The sequence below is a fragment of the Bemisia tabaci genome, chromosome 3, assembly GCF_918797505.1.
Source record: "Bemisia tabaci chromosome 3, PGI_BMITA_v3".
NCBI classification, from domain to species: Eukaryota; Metazoa; Arthropoda; class Insecta; order Hemiptera; family Aleyrodidae; genus Bemisia; species Bemisia tabaci.
Window position 1 is genome coordinate 47160573 of NC_092795.1, and position 13111 is coordinate 47173683.

General features: G+C 42.7%; 1 protein-coding gene across 1 annotated transcript in view; it reads right to left on the reverse strand.

The window, feature by feature from the left end:
* Positions 1 to 13111, reverse strand: part of LOC109030629 (pleckstrin homology domain-containing family A member kramer) — a 173770-nt gene that overhangs the window by 22263 nt on the left and 138396 nt on the right.

The following is a 13111-nucleotide window of genomic DNA, read 5'->3' on the forward strand; positions in this document are numbered from 1 at the left end:
ATTATGGCACTAGCCCAATTTGTGGGATGATTTGGATATTTCCAAATGATTTTGGTAGTACCGCAACTCAAGTTGGGGTAGTAACCTAATTTATTGGGGTACTACAACGATTAATTGGAAAACTACCACGGTTATTTGGAAATGTCGACGGAACGAGAGGCCGACAGTTCCGCGCGCAGCACCCGGAGCAATCGAAAATACGGCTCCAGCGCCCGAAACTTTCGGCCTCTGAGCCCGGAACGGACGGTACGTCTATAGGGCCAGTAACTTTTTTATTCAGACGCGGCAAAAGTAAAAGACGGATTCGAATCGAAGAGATACCATAAACACCGCTCATATCAGATGTCTCATCGGGATGGATGGAAAGTCGGAGCTGTATCAGAAACTGCTTTCCACCGGGCAACGTGTCGGATGGCAGAGAAATTGAACGGATCCAACGTCGTCGTCGACAGCTAGTAGTCTACGCGCAACCGGATCGGCGCGTGGAATAAGAAAACATTCGAAATTGGATGGAATGGACCAGTCACGCAAAAGCTGGAATTTGAGCAATGCTTCTAGCGCGAAGCAAGTTCGGGCGAAAAGAAGTTCCGCGCATCTATGCCGACATACTAAGGAAAAACGCCGTATAAACAGCTGGTTTTTGCCGAATTTCTCTTTTAATAACATAAATTTCTGAGGAAATTTGTTGATATTTTTCATTAAAATTTTCAAATACGCTAGATTAAATTGCGAGAAAAATTCCCTGAAACATTGGGAGAAAAATATCCACAAATTTCCTTGGAAATGTGTATTTTATTAGAGGAATTTTGGCAACGTCTGGATGCCCATACGACGTTTTTCCTTAGCATGCAGCAGAATACCTAGAGACACCTCACTGGGCTTCTCCGAACGCCGTTAAATGATTCACGATCGATGGAATCATGGTCCTCAGCCTACATCTCACTGGGCTGGATTTAAATTCGGTCCGCGAGAGGGGTTTTCTGTCGGAAATACCGAAGCGGATACTCATGATGGATTTTAGCCAAAGACATTCGACACACAGAATTCCACCGGTACGTGAGACCTATGGATTCCAAAAGTTCGATGCCTTGGACGATCCGACCGCCGTGCAACGAGGCTTCGATGATTTCGGGCTGGTGTTCCGGAATATTTTTCGGGGGCCTCTGCGTCTCTTCATTGGAGAATTTGCATTTTGGAACGCATTAAAGGGCTCAATCGGACGTAATTATGCTGAAAGGAATTATGTGCATAAGGTTTGCGTGGGACATAGTTCCTTTTGGCAGAAATACGACCAATTTGTCGTTCCCCGCACGAAGGAACGTTACTCCATTCCAAGGTTGCAAAATCGACTTGAACAATTACAATTTTTACAAGAATGTAAATGTGCAACTGTCGTTTACAATTTTTTCTTTATTTCTGCATGAAATCAGTATCAGAAGAAAAATAGGTGACATTTTTCGTTGAAAATGCCCTCAGATTCACCGGGTGGAAATGCAATTTTCGGGGGGAAATTTGGCAACTTTGAAAAGTAATTACTTCCCTTCGTGAGGGAAAGGACGAATTTATTGCAGGTGGCACAAAAGTGTGCTTCGATGATCGCAGAATGAGGGGTGTTGCAACTTTATAAGCTCCGTTAGAACGCCGAGTTCCTACATCTAATGTGTGTATTACCTTTAAAAAAACCGTGTATGACGTCATCCCTCGCGATACAGTGCACATCACGGTTACTTCTATCTCGGTTCAATACATCCATAAAAACACTTTTATGCATAGAGAGGCTAATAACATATACTTTGTTTCTACACTGAGCCGGAAATTGTAGTTCCTAATTTCAAAATGTAGGTAGTCCATTTCTGGCTCAGAATCGGTTTAGAAACTTGAGCCGGGAATTGTAGTTCCTAATTCCAAAATTTAGGTAGTCCATTTCTGGCTCACAATCAGTTTAGAAACAATGCATATACAATTAGTTTCCCTTTGCAAACACGTGTTTTTACGGATGAGCTACGCATTGTAGTTCCTAATTACAAAAGTTAGTCCAATAATATTGTGGGAAGTTTGTTCAAGTGAGCGAACTGCCACTCCAAATCCACTTGACAACACAGTCTTAAACGAATTTCAGCACACTTTAATACAGTCGGATCTAAAGATACGCGGTTACGAAAAGCGAGAGGAATGAGAGGACCTGCAAGTGCGAATGGTATGCGTGCACCTGCCGCGAATGCTCACGGGCACACTTTGTTGCGTACTTCTTCGGTCCATTAAATCTTTACGGCTCCCGTAAAATTACCAGGACGGTGCCAATAATACGCACGACGCACTGCTTCTATTCCTTTCTACAAACTCCACGCGGAGAATCAACGCCGCGGTCGGAGAAACATAGAACAATCAAATATTTGGGCTCTACAGAGATGCATTGTATTGTTTTATTCTACAATTGTTATAGGCGCCTATAAAAAAAGCCATCGTAAAAATACCGATCTGTACAAAATCTGGAATTTTAAGCCGTTCCTTGATAGTGCATTTGGCATTGATATTTTAATGCATACATATGATTTCACTTAGGTATATGTACAAATAATTTCACGATGAGGAGATTTTAGGATTCGATTTTTTTAGAAAAAAAAGGGAAAAAAGGAGAAAATAATAATTGCTTAAGACTCGTATAGAAATTGAAAAGGAAACAAGTTTTTCAAAGAGCACTAAAGTGTTCATCGTTATTTCGTCGGTGAAAAAAATCTTGGAAATAGAGCTTGGGTCTTCGTCTAATTAAAGCTTCACTCTGAAGAAGTTTCAATAGGGACCAACTGAAAACCATGACGTCGTTCGAGCCACGTGATAAAAAAAATTAAAGGTGTCTCCGAAATTTCTAATCCCTGGCTTAGAAACATAATACGGAAGAAAATAACGAAGGAATTCTCCCTCTTTCATGATCAGCATAGATATAGATTTTTGCTTTAGAATCGGGGTTTAACAGCCGCGCTGTTTCACTTTCTGTGGGATGCAACTATTCGAGCTTGAGTGCCGCGGTGTGGTATCGTTCAGAAATGAAGGCGTTTTGCACGTTCTCATACTTTTTCGGAAAGGTAAATTAAAATCCAGCGGATTATGCGTTTCCGAGACAGCTCCATGTAGAGGACTGTATCGGATAGGTGTCGTCGAGCACTAGAAACTGACTATGAAAGCAGAGTTATCCTGTAAAAAAGGATAAGACTTCATGAGGATTTGTAGGAAATTCTAAGATTTGATTTCAACGAGCATATCTCATCCTCTTGAAAAAATTAGTTTTTTTAGACGAGATATTACCCATAAATAATGATCACCGATAAACACGTGTATTTACTTTTTCTCTCGGCTTAGATAGTTTCCTCTCGGCAAAAATACGAGTAATTAATTCATGTCTCCATAAAAAACTTTGGTAAACGTATTGCAGAATTTCTGACGGTCTTCACAATATTTTAAAAATTAAACCAAGAGAATCGCAAAATGCTGGCTCAGATATTTAAATGACTAATGTTTTACAGCGTCACACTGATATGATCTCATTGTGTGGCGACTGCACGCGACTGTGACGTTAGAAAAAAAATAAAACAAGAAAAAAAACGAGGGGGGAAAAACACATTTTACACTGCAACCAAAATGAAAAACTAGTCAGTAGTAATGTTGTTTTCAGGTTAGTATGATGACTAAAATGTGGCAACGATGTTATCGGCCGTGGTACATTGTCATTGCATCGTTCGGTGCGCTTTCATTACCGGTACTCCCTCCCTCCCCCTTCTCAATCTACTTGCATGCACTTCCTTCTTTTTTTCCTTCCTTTTTTGTTTCTCTCTTGTTAATCATCGTCACCGTGCGCCGACCAATTTTGCTCCCAATTTGCTCCTAATTCCAACCCTTGTCCCGACGTGAAACGCTGATGCCGGCTCTCAACCAATGTGTTGATTCATTTAATGTGTACTGTTTTTTATTCATGAGCTACTTAATCACTGTCAATTGAATTTCGAGCTCTATTGGACTGTCAGGCCAACAGAGATTGGTGAAGTGCAAGTCAAATTAGTTAACACACTTCTAGACTGCGACAGAAGATCGTCTGACGTCACTTTTACATGTGAAGAAAATGGAAGAATCAAGAAAGCGAATCTTCCGTTGCAGTATGAAAAGTGCGTTAACTTAATCGGCATGGACTCTATGCATATTGAATCCACGAATTATTATTTAGGGTCCATTGGATATCGAGGAGCTTGAGTTGGGAATTTAATTTTTTTTTTTATAATCGTCTTGAAATTACGAATACACTCCAGGAGTATGAAAGAGGCGTAAAGATACGATGGTGAGACGCATAATCTTCAGGATCATAATATCCCGGATTTGCCGCGAAACCAGGGACTGGAATTTATGAGAAAATTCCGAATCCCTTACATAAATTATGTTTAGTTCAAAACCGTAAATTTTGTAAGGGGTGGAATTCCTCAAAGTTAAAATCCTGTAAGAATCTCGAAAAGAGAACTTGAATACTAGAATTTCCGATCCGAAACCCTCAATTCTCCCTTTCCTTTCGCCTTTGGCTGTATTGCTCTAATTTTTCCAGAAGTTACATGAACAGGAAAGTCATTAAAAGTTTCATCCGTGTGACCTTTATCCTTCGTTGAAGAATTTCACCCATGAAATGAACCTTCAGGGTAATTTTTCGTTCACGAGTCATAAAAGCCCAACTTCCTCTGAGAGAAAGAGTTCTCCAGGAACGATCCATTCAGACCAAACTCAGACTCAGCTGATCTAAAATCAAGCCCGCAGACCCGCCAGATCAACCGGTACATTGTCGAACAACCCTGATCCATAAATCTCAATCTCGCAACGGTAAGCAGTTATACATTACGGTCGTTAAGTATCGAAAAAGATTCGATCATCGGCCCACCAGGCAGTTATAAGTGAATTTTAAACGTGGATTATACGCTATACGGCTATCGATCGAAAAAATCAATAAAAACGGAGGATAAACGCGCGATCACGCGAATGCGCTTTTAAATCCCCCGCCGAATCCAAAATAACTCATAACTAAAAGCTCTGAAAAGTCGATCGGGACGGCGGGCGGAAAAAGCGAGCGATTTTACGACGCGGTCGGAGCGAACCGAAGCGCTCGTGGCCACGTCCCGTTGGGCCCATTGTCTATCGTCGACCGGCTTTTTATTCGGCCGTTTTGTACCTTTTAATCCCCGATAAATTCGTGTCGTAGCGATTAAGTCCAGCCCCACGCCCCCCCCCCCCCCCCCGGCCTGGTCCCATTGCCGTTGGGCCACAATACTGCCGTGCTAAGCAAGAACGCCGTATGAACCTTCAGGCGTTGCCAAATTTCCTCCGATAAAACACGAATTTCCTGGTAAACTTATGAATATTCTCCTTCCATTTTTTCAGATAATTTTGTTCGTAATTTCACCTAGGGTTCCTGAAAATTCCAAGGAAAAATATTCATAACTTTCCTCAAAAATAAACATTTTATCGAAGGATATTTGGCAACTCTCGAATGTTCATACGGCGTTTTTCCTCATAGCATGGCAGAATATGAAAAGGAATTCGAACGCGGACTGAGCGGCGTTTGATTTGTCCGGGACATGATTAGTCGTGAGCGGATTTCGGCTGCTAATACGATCCGTTTTCCGGCGCGAAAAATAGCGCCGCGACGTATGCGGCGAGCTTTCATGCACTGACGATTGACAGAACGGGCTCTGCGGGATGAATTAATTTCGACCGAAATCTGTCAGTCGATGGAACGATTCTTTAATGGATACCTTAATAGAGAAATTCGATCGATGAGCCTGATCAACTTTAACCGTTGATTTGTGAAAAAAAGAACATTCATGACCGAAATCTGTCAGTCGATAGAACGATTCTTTAATGGATACCTTAATAGAAAGTTTCAATCGATGAGCCTGATCAAACTTAACCGTTGATTTGTGAAAAAGGAACGTTCATGATCGACTACTGACATCCTGGGAAAGGGCACAGTATATCGGATAAAAATAGTTATGTAGTGCGCGTCGCTTTACTTTAAAATCTTATTCTGCTCCTTCTCTGCGCTCCGCTCGATGGAGCAGCCAATAAGAGAGGTTAAACATGATGTGAAAACTGTAAAGGTTTTCATCTTTGTTAATAAGAAACGTAAAGATCTATTGGTAGTTGCATCGGTTTTCCCGTAGAATTCCCTTCAAAACGCACAACTTGCAATTCACAAAATGACGAAATATAGATAAAAATGCGCGGTTTTTGTCCAAACTTTTGAGCTTGACTTTCTCCAAAGGCTCATTCCACTGTGCTCCGTCCTTGCCCATAAGAGGACCATCCGCATCCTGACATGTTGGCCCACCCCACGGGGTCCACGTGAATTTTCACGATTCGAGCGGAACCTGAGCTTTCCGAGAAAAATGCGTAATGTTTCTTTATTTTTAATTTCGGTGTGCAGCTCAACATTGCTCCCAAAACGCCTCAATCCCAAAAATCTTCTCAAGAAGGGCCCTCGAGCTCCTTTTGGGAGCTGGGGCGTCTCCTAAACCTTTTCGGTAGAGTGTCTTTCTGCGCCCTCTGGACGCCCCTCGATGACCGATTGGGTACTAATATGGCCCCCACGAAAAAATTCCAAGTTCCACCCACGCCTGCGTCTCACATAAAAATGCAGCTCGTTCCTGCTTATCGAAAGACCATTCGTCACCCCGATATTCGACAGACCCGACGTCCAGCGTCGTCCAGCGTCCACGTGGAGTTCCTCGGTTCCAGCGGACGACCTTGAGCTTTTCGGAAGCCGCCCGGGGTTCGGTTCGGGGCGCCACCCACGGGCTCGGATATCACGGCCGCGCGGAAGTGCACCAGCGCCGAGTGCGACGACACGACACACACACCTCCGAGTTCCCACCCAACGGACGACTAATGTTTGAGTTGGAGGTGTTCGGTGTTTGCGCTTGGACCGGGACACCGCAGTCACCGGTCGCGCTAAGCGACGAAGAAGCTCACATGGACGTGGACGTAGTAAAATCAAAAGAACCTATCTTCATTGTGACATGGGCTCTGCGACCCGTAGGAATACATGCACGACAGAGCCCACGCTACGATGAAGATATTAAATACGTCCGCATGATGGACGTGTTCGTCGTTTGGTCCGTCCACACACCTCTTGACTCCCCGTGTCCTGGCGTAACCGCCAAGTGTCGCTGACGATTCTGCCGTGCTGAGGAAAAACGCCGTATGAACATTCGAGGGTTGCCAAATTTCCTTCGATAAAATGTTTATTTCTGCGGCAAGTTAGGAATATTTTTCCTTGACATTTTCAGGAACTTCTGGTGAAATTGCGGACAAAATTATCTGAAAAATTGGAAGAAAAATATTTACAAACTTTCCCGAGAATTCGTGATTTACCAAAGACAATTTAGCAACGCCTGAAGGCTCATACGGCGTTCTTCCTTAGCACGGCAAATTGACCGCGGTCTCAGGATGGCTCATGACACTTCCGACACGAAATGTGTTGCATCGGAGCGGAAGTTGTAAAACAAAGCGCATTCTTTGAGCATTCTGATGACTCTTTCATGAAGACAAAGACTTACTGTCCCAATTCTTTTCGGATTGTTATAAGTGGGAGAGGGGTCAGTTTTGCGGGTGTTTTGTTCGATTTGGAGTACTTATTGAGGAGTTGACCGCGTTATTTTCCGATGGAAAATCGCCGGGTTGCAGTTCGTGAGGACTGCAATTCGGCGTACCTGCAGCTCGTCCTTGTTTTGTCTTCGATTCAGTTGTATTTTTGAACATCTGATCATAAATAAAACATCTTTAGACTCCAGTGGCCAGAAATTTTTCATGAGACGTCCAAGAATCAAAAATTTTTCATAGCACAGAACATTTCTAAAATCTTCGAGTGAAATTTGGATTGTAAAGCTTGCATTGCTTCTGAACAACCGGAGTGACATGTCTACTTTTTTGCGGGGTGAAATGAACTCCATTTTCTACGATGTGGATTCCATTACTCTTTTTGCACGGTTGACTCCGCTCTTGCAGAGTGAATTTCACTCTAATGTATATCTCTCCGGTGTTTTCGGGGCAAATCGGGCTCGGGTGTGAAATTCACTCCGCATCTTACTCTGAGATTTCTGACACCATAGAACTCAGAAGAGAGCAACATAAATTCTTGAAAATCACAGATTGGATTTATTTGGACGAAAATTTCAGGCCTAATGCTCCTCCTGGATACTTAGTCTGTTTTAAAATTCCTCCAAAGAGATTTTGAAAATCTCCTAGAAATCTAAAGCGCCCCGCGGTGCACGGAAAAAGAGGTAGGGATTGTTGGATGATATGGAAATTTCCGATTAATTGTGGTTATACCCATTAAATTAGGTTATTAACCCAAATGTTGCGGTGCGACCCCAGCTTGAGTTGCGGTCCTTCTACACTTAGTTGGAGAGGCCCGTAACATCCAACAAATGGGGGTAGTACCACGATTTTAGGGGATGACCCCTTACAATTTTTTTTCCGTGTGGGCTCGCTCTTCCTTACCCCTTGGTGTAGGAAATGGGGCTTCAAAAATTTCCCAATTTTAATTCGAATCATATTTTTCCCCAATCTCGAGCGCACAGCGGCATTTGGCAACCTGCACTGCTCTGGAGCAGTTATACGTAGAAGTCGAGGCAGAGTGGCTGAGTGGGCAGTTTGCCCAACATCAAACGATGAACGACTGAGTTCATAGCTTATAAAACTTGTATATTCGTGAGTTTCTAGTCCACATCATCGGTAACCCGGTAAAATTCCATCAATCCTGATGCTTATTTCCGATTTTCAATGTCAAGGTTATTGACGCTCCTGATGAGCATGAAACTCCCCTTCCTCCCTTGCGATTTTCGATCGATGAATGGACGTTTTTAAATGAAAAGGAACTATGCCCACTCTGAGATGAGCCCTGTCATGCATTTACTCTCATGGATCATTTTCTGTACCTTGAGAGCATGGTCGAAATTCTGCGAATAATGTTTATTCCCCTTCAAGAAGAACCGGTGACACTAGATGACAAAAGGTCGCAATGACTATACGATTAGATTGAAAGCTGAAAGGACTGAATTCACAAAGGACATTCGATAGGAATCAAGTACTTCCACACGTTTGTAAAAACATAGATTTATATGGGCAATTTTATTTGATTTTGTATTAATTTTTTTTAAAGCAGCAGAAACAGATTTTATGAAATTGGCCACCTTAAAAACTCGTTTGTACTTAATTAGTTACCTCCTTACAAGCTAAAATTTTGAAACCCAAGTATCTCAAGTTCATTATCCCTGCTCTGTAAATTGAGTTTAATACCTTAAGACTTTAATTAAGTATGCATATGATCCTTTTTCGGATTCGATTGTTGTGTTGTTGTCCTTTTCTCGTTCTGTTTTGGCGAGGAACAGAGTTAGAGTGACAGCGATGTCCATTAAAAAGCTATCGCCAGGGCTAACGAATGCAAAATCTCTCTGGAATCCCCGGCCGAACAACGACCGAAAATACGATTTACGACTGCCGGAGTGATCTCGAAAAGAGCTCCACCTCGCTGAGGAAAAACGTTATATGATCGTTCCAGCATTGCCAATTTCTCCCAGTAAAATATTTATTCTTGAGGATGGTGCATATTTTTCCTCGAATTTTTCAAATCTTCAGAGTAAATGGAGATTAAAACATGATCTCTATAAGTCTTTACTCTGCTCATTCTCTGATTTGTAGGAGTTCATCCCCTGAAGAGAATCCTCATACTTCCACTTCCCCGGGATTTTCTTAGGAAAATCTATGTAATTATCTAGCGTTCCAGATATGAACATAGAATTTTGTTCATATTTCAGTCGATTCTTTGGCGCACATTCAAATTTTTAATTCCAGAAGCGTCCCTGATGTTCATATTATCTGGTCAATGAGAGCTATTATGATGATTTGAAGATTCCAAAATGTCATTCGAGAGGTCAATAATATCGACTTAGGCGCAATAACATAAACTTTGATTACAAGAGGTATATAGTAAAATTCTCGCAAAATTTGAAGACAATTTAAAGTGGTCTCTCAGCAATAAAATAGGTGGTTCCCGTCCCGGTTCCTGAACAAATTCTTTGACTTTTTCCTAATTTTCCTGGAAAGTTTTCATTCCCAGATGAATCTCGGTTATTCCCGGTCCTGGACACATGGATTAAAATCCCATGAGAAATTCTCACGAGTCTCTCGAGAAAATTTGCATTTTATTGGGAGAATTTTCGCAACATCCAACGGCTCATACGCCGTTTTTCCTGAGTACGGCAGAGATGCGTTGGCCGCTGTCTAGCGATCGGAGCGGCGGTGATCGGCGTTGATTGCGGATATTTTTGGCCGGCCGGCCGCGCCGCGCCGAACCTATAATCCCTCCGCCTATCAATTTCGAATTGCGCGTGAGGCAGGAAATTAAAATCCCCCTCCCCCTCCCCCCTCCCGGGCGTTTTTTAGACAGGGCGCACGGATCGGCTGGAGGTGCCCCTCTCTAATAATGATACGGCGGTCCGCGATTGGGCAGGGGCTAAGTGCGCCAACGGAGACGTGCAATTTGTATTTGTCGGCGGGTCAAAAAACTGATACGCTTATCCGCCTGGAACCTGTTTTGCATGGAATATTGACGGACGGCTCTTTATGGGACGCGATCGATCGGTCATACGTTAGGTTCGATTGGATGATATTTGAAGGTGTGTTTTCTGATGAGGAAAGTCGCACGCAAGTGCTTGAAAAAGCACGCCATGAATAAAAACAGCAGCTAAGGGTGTTTAGTTTATTCATTTTGGGAAATCCTGATGAAATCCTGATTTTTGTGGCTGCTAAATCCTGATTTCACAATTTTTCGAAATTCTGATTTTTTGCGGAGAAAAATTAGGCGAATGTAACTTCACAAAACTAGCTCGACAAAAAAAATCCGATCGAACGGCCGACTTTTCTCAAATCCTGATTTTACGACCGATTTTTCCTAAAATCCTGATCAAATCGGGATTAAACCCTGATTGACCTCAAATCCTGATAGAATCGAAAAAATCGGGGAATCCTGATGCTTGGACACTCGGAGCAGACATTGTAGTTTCAGTTAGGAAATCGTGGAAAAAAAGGAAACCAGAATGTTACATTGATACATGTCGCTGACAATTGACAATCGCCGGCAATTTGCGAGTCACTGGTGAACAAATAAGAAACATACAGCTTCAGAAATAAAGGAATATGACTAGAACACTAAGTATATTTTGCCTTTAATGTATATGGACACTTTTCCCTCGGTAAAAACACGGTAGTTGCCATGCACACTTAGGAAAAAGTGTAGTGAAAACCATGACCCTAGTTGAGTTTGGATAGGATAGGCAACCAAACTAACTCGATGAAAAAGCGTAGAGTATCACAAAAAATGAGGGCGCTCCAAGCCAAGATCATGGTATTGAAGGGCCATCAAACCTTTCATCAAGTCAATGCGCATTATTGCGATTTTTCGAAACAACATGTCCAACTTGCGAATTGCCGGCGATTGCTAATTGCCTGCGACACACACAGTCAAATTTATCAATTTTCTTTCACGTAACCCCGATTTACAGTTTCCATCAATGCCTGAATACTTGAAAATTTGAAAATTAAATGGTCTCTAAACAGTAAAAGAACAGATTCCAGCTTTCTGAAACGGGTTGCCTGAATTCTTCCTGAAATTTTTCATTTCCTAATGTGACCCGGTATTCCTCAGTCCTAGACACCATGGCATTTTACTCAGAGTAAAAAAGCAGGAGAAATGATATGTACTTAGCGTCTAGGTGAGAGCGATTTCCTGGAAAGGATGGAGGGCCGGAAAATTTGAAAACGAAACTGTCTCTAAGCAGTAGAAGAACAGATCCAGCTTCCTCAAACAGGTTTTAAAGTGAATTTTTCCTGAAATTTTTCGTTTCCTGATGAGACCCGCTATTCCCCAGTCCTAAACACCATGGCATTTTACTCAGAGTAAAAAATCAGGAGAAATGATCTAGCGTCTAAGTGAGAGCGGCTTCCTGGAAAGGAAGGAGGGCAGACGCGGAGTAGACATTGGAAGTAAAAACTTACTTGGCCAACAATGGATGCAGAGCAGGCCCACTTTTCCACCCATGTCGACACCGGCCACTCCAACTCCACAAGATCGACGACGGAGTCACGGACTCGCGACGGAGCCGAGACAGAGGGCAGAAGACGCGTGAGGACGCTCCGGCTCTTGCTCTTGCAAACAAAGGCGGGGAAGCGACGGCGATGGAGAGTCGCGACCGCAACAACTAACCGCGCCACCACCACCACCGGGCACCGCGCGCGGATGGGTACACAAAACGCGACGTCGCGTCGCGGTCAACCGGTTCCACCGTCCGAGGAGTCCCGAACAAACAGAGTCAAAAGTTTGGTTTAGGGCCCGGGGAAACTTCGGGACTGAGGATTTTAATTTTTTACGGAGGCTCAACGGACGCAACGGAAACGCCGGAGTCAAACAACTAGGGAACAGTGAAGAGTTCTTTTTGACTTAAAAGTTCCCTCATTTTTCATGGCTTTTGAACCAACACTGAAAAAAAATTCTCGGCGTTTTTACCACGGTCCGTTGGTACCTTTACCATCTCACTTTTTTACCAATATTGGTAATTTTACCAAGACAACTGGTAAGCTTACCTGAAAACCGGTATTTTACTGTTTTTATCAGGTAAGAATACCACTTTTATTGGTAATCAATTCCGGTAACTTAGCCATTATATCTCGGTAATCTACCACAGTCGATAAAAAATATTGGCGTCTTTACCAAGGTCCAGTAAAATTACCGAGAAAGTTCAATAATTTCACCGAGATTTCTCGTAAAATTACCAATCCATAAATGGTAATTTTACCAAGAAAAAACTGGGATCAAATAGAACCCTGAATTCTTGGTAATTTTACCCTTTTCTTAATAAATACACCGAGATTTTTTTTCAGTGAACAATTAACAACATGTCGCCCCTATCACCCAAAGGCGTGTCTTCATTTCCACAGGAGCCCGGATCTCCGTAAAATAGAGCTACGCTTTAAAGTCACAGGAGCGACGAATTGGGAGGACTTGGAGGACAAGGCGCTTGTGTGC